Raw genomic sequence first — 4,112 nt, forward strand, 5'->3', positions numbered from 1 at the left:
GTTAAGTCTGCACAAGTGTCTCCCCATGTTGTATTACCAGTGGTTTAGTTATGCTTCCCAGGACAGCCATTTGCACTGTATTCAACAAACTGGGAAGAAGCATAAATTATGGTACCTATACCAGCTGGGGTCATTTGAATCAAACCATTCTTTCAGAGTACTCAACTCTGGTGGCCAAACTTTTTAAATACTCATCGTATGCAGGTTTGACACTGTTCCATGTTACTTCTCATGTTCTGTTTGGCCAGATATACCCTCATATGCTAAAAAGTGCAACAAAAATGGGCTTGAGTAAAACGTATGAGGCAAGTACAGTGAACAAAATATTGAGTGCATGTGGTTTATTTTGTGAAAAAAGACAAGTAAGGAAAGGGACAACAAACAGCCATTGAAGAATAACCACAACTCTATGCACACAGATCATAAGTGAACTGCAAATATCTCGGAATACCATAAGATGAAAACTTGCATCAGAATGCGTAGTGTAAATCAGCACTTCAATGAAGAATACAAGTTGCAAAAGAATGTGCATTGCTAATTTACAAAAAGTGTGTTGAAGTTGAAGTCTGCAGGTTTGGCCAATGCAAACAAGTGCAGCATGTAGATCACATGGCAACGACCGTGTCTTGAAAAGTATGAAGTGGCTGAGTGGCATAATAAATGCTGGATTTCCAAACAGAAGACCGCACTTACTCTCAAGGCCGCCACGCTTTGATGGAGCCAAGGTCACACGCACAAATGCCTCTATGCAGTACAGGCTACTTGCAATATCGCCAGCCATGGCACGACTTCAGGTGAATCACCTAATGCCGAATATGCAAACGTGCCACTGGAATTCATCCTTTGGTGGCACAGCCACAGTTACATTTAAAATTTCACACATCAACTGAGCAGTCTCTGCAATTATGTTGCTACATGTAGTTAGAGAACAGTTAAAAAGGTGACTCAAGAATGCAGTGGAAATATGCTTCAATTTCACCAATGTCAATGCAATTGTTTTTACACATAACTAGTGCCGTCCTGAAAGTGGATGAATTTTTGTGTAGCACGTCACACGAGCATTCAGAACACCGAATGATGGCAGGCCTGTGAACGTATTTACGTTGCTACTATTTATCGTGTTCACAAACTTCTGTGGAAAAGTACCGATGTCACTTGGGCAGCCTTGCTTTCTGTAAGCCTTGTCCGTGAAGCCATTTCTAGTAGGAAATTTGCCACGTCTTTTTCTTCTCTTGAGTACTCTGCCATTATTGTCCAGAGGCCAGGTTGGCAAGCACATTCCTGTCACAAAACAAAAGCAAGAGTTGTAATGTCTGACATATCTGACGCGAAATGCAGCTTCTTTTTGTCATTCCAATAATGCACGTCAATGTATTAAATTCAATGTTGGAAGTAGGAAAGCCAGGCTTTTTGCATCAGTTAATTTGCACCCATCACACACCACAATCCTTTCACGAAGTTAATCCAGAAAACATGCTGCCGGCTAGGTAAAGACAGCTACCACATCACAAATATATAGAAAAAAATTGTCATATTTGCTATGTCCTTGTCCCTTATGGTGTTTGCAAGGCTTTGGTCCATGCTGTTAGGGGATGGAAATCGTCCTGCAATGTCAGATAGAGTTCAGTTCAAGAAACCAGTGGTTAAGCAATGTGTGCACAAGTTGCAATTAATGTGCACCCATCACACACCACGTGCTACAATGCTTTTATGATGTAAATCCAGAAAGCATGCCACCGTCTAGGTAAAGACAGCTACCACAACACATACATATACAAAAAGAAATTGCCAGGGAAAAAGGGCTATCTCGACACCTTTATCTTGAGTCCCTCATGATCCAGACTACGCCACACACTCTGAACAGGAGCGATGGCAATCTGCCGTCAGTGTATGTGCGCTGCCTGCGTCACGTGTTCTAGACTATTTAAGCGAGCTGCTCGAGCACCTTTGTTTATTTTACCTGTGAACAAGGCTCCCGTGTGGGAGCCGAAACGTCTTCTTTTCTTTTAAATCTTTATTTGGTCGGCGAAGTGCCCCGGGTTTTTGTTTACCCTTTTAACCATGTTTCATCCCGACCAGATGGGCTTCCGTCAAACACTGAACTTCAAAAAGAAATTACCATATTTCCTTTGTCACTTGTTTGGTCCATGCTGTTGCGGTCAGGGGATGGGAGATCGTCCTGCAATGTCAGAGTTTAATCCCAAGGAATTAGTGGTGAAGCAATGTGTGCACAAGTTGCAGGCAGCCAATTTACCATGGTGGTCGTGCTGACAGGTGCATGGGGCAACACCTTTGCTTCTAATGGGGAGGCAACAGTTTCTTTGCTTGATTCATTCTGTAATGCATTAAAAGGTGTTGACATCTATTGCATGCTTGTAGACATGGTGTATGTACCATAAGCATATAAGTGCTGCACCATGTAGTCAAATTAACTTACTCTGGCTGACCGATACACACGTCGGCGAAGTCTTGCCAGTGAAAGCTCTTTCATATGAGCATCCTTGTTCTCATCATAACATGACGTCCTTGGCAGGTTTTCAGTTGGTACTGCATTTTTTTCAGCCGCTGTCTTTGACATGCTACATCTGAAAAAATAAATGAATTGTTTATGCTTTATTGTGCCTCAATATGGGCTGCACCCAGAATTTTTTTCTTTTTACCTCAGAAACAAGGCCACAATATTTATAAAAAAACATTTGCAAGGAAATGAAGCACGGTTTGAGTGTGCAAGGCTATGCAACGTTGTACACCGAATGTAGCATCTGCAAAACGTAGTTGAAAGCTGCTCATAACGCAAAGTACACAGGTGCAAACACCACCACATGACCGGAGTAGTTTTGCCACTGACTTGGGGATGATTTAATAACACAGATAAAGCTAACTTAGGTACTAATACTGCACATACATATGCGACACGTCAGTAGACGGCGGACGCCGTAAATTTTCCTCGAAACTAGCAAACGCGTGTAAAATTGACATGTGGCTGTCGCGTAAGTGGCAAACTTCTGCAATGAACGTGATAGGCTCGCCGTCGGTGCGAAATACCAGTGTCATATGGCCACTCTTGAGCACGTCGGAGATTCTCAAGTGCAAGTGGCAAATTCGTAATCAGTCGCGCTGGGAAGTGCCCGCGTGCAGTGCGCCTGTGCTGCTTGTTCATCCGCACCACGCATGATATTTATTCCGCTTTAGCATGCCACATACGTGGCACGTTTACACTCAACACTTCCCGAACTTGCTAGTACATCATTCGTAAACATTTGAATCTCCGACGCCCGTATAAGTTGCGCGAGACGTGCTGGGCATCAAAAGCCTCCCGAGTTACAGCCGGGTGTAGCCAACGAGCGCAGAGGTGACGTTGCTCGCAGAAACCGCTGTGAAGCGTCGAACATGAGCTCTAATTACAGCCAATGTGGTTAACGAGTGCAGAAGAGACGTTCCTCGGAGAAACCGCTGTGACAGGTCTCGAACCTGTGCTCGAATTTCGCGTTGCGGCTAACATATGCAGCAAATAATGCATAGCTCAATCGCCAGTGCCCGCAATGCGAAACGTGTTTACATAAGGTGACACAGCGACATGTATAATGGCCACGCACAATGGTCATGCATTAGGGTCGAGTTCACAAGTTCACAATAGTGTCTCACCTGGTAAGGAGAAATTATCCCGTGCAAAATGCCGTGAGCAAACAGTCACTGTAAGCGTCACAGCCTTGCCGATGCGGAGGTTAGCGATCCACCTGGTTCTGCGGCTTCAGCCTTTCCACTCGGAGGGAAGTGCGTGAACGGAAATATCGCTATCCTTCCATCTCGCTGGCACGCACTGAGGAACACAGCAGAACTGCTTGGCCGTTCGCTTTTTCTTTGCTAGCAGCTTCATTCTTCCGTCCGCGACAGCAGCCTCTACGGCACACACGGCGACTGGACTGGAACTCCGTATTTCGTTTCTCCCTACTGCCGCTAGGTGTCGCATGAATTGCTGGAGTTGCGAATACTCTCGGACAACTTTCTGTGGCTATGAAGGGAAAGCTATCCTCCCCTCTGTGCCCTATCTGTGCAGAAGATGAGACCATAGATCATTTCTTATTCCGCCACCGTTTTTGTTCGTTAAGGAC

At 44.8% G+C, this 4,112-nt stretch overlaps 1 long non-coding RNA gene across 2 annotated transcripts; it reads right to left on the reverse strand.

The window, feature by feature from the left end:
- Positions 1 to 1,264: 1,264 nt before the first annotated feature.
- On the reverse strand, positions 1,265 to 3,910 carry LOC139060021 (uncharacterized). Of its 2 annotated transcripts, none has more exons than XR_011514562.1 (3): positions 3,646 to 3,910; positions 2,120 to 2,585; positions 1,265 to 1,281 (listed from the first exon to the last, which is right to left on the reverse strand). It is a non-coding gene; the product is annotated as an uncharacterized lncRNA (long non-coding RNA). The 2 variants fall into 2 exon arrangements; XR_011514563.1 differs by lacking the exon at positions 1,265 to 1,281 and having other exon boundaries at positions 1,601 to 2,335; positions 2,438 to 2,585.
- Positions 3,911 to 4,112: the final 202 nt, after the last annotated feature.

Source organism: Dermacentor albipictus, chromosome 5 (assembly GCF_038994185.2).
Source record: "Dermacentor albipictus isolate Rhodes 1998 colony chromosome 5, USDA_Dalb.pri_finalv2, whole genome shotgun sequence".
NCBI classification, from domain to species: domain Eukaryota; kingdom Metazoa; phylum Arthropoda; class Arachnida; order Ixodida; family Ixodidae; genus Dermacentor; species Dermacentor albipictus.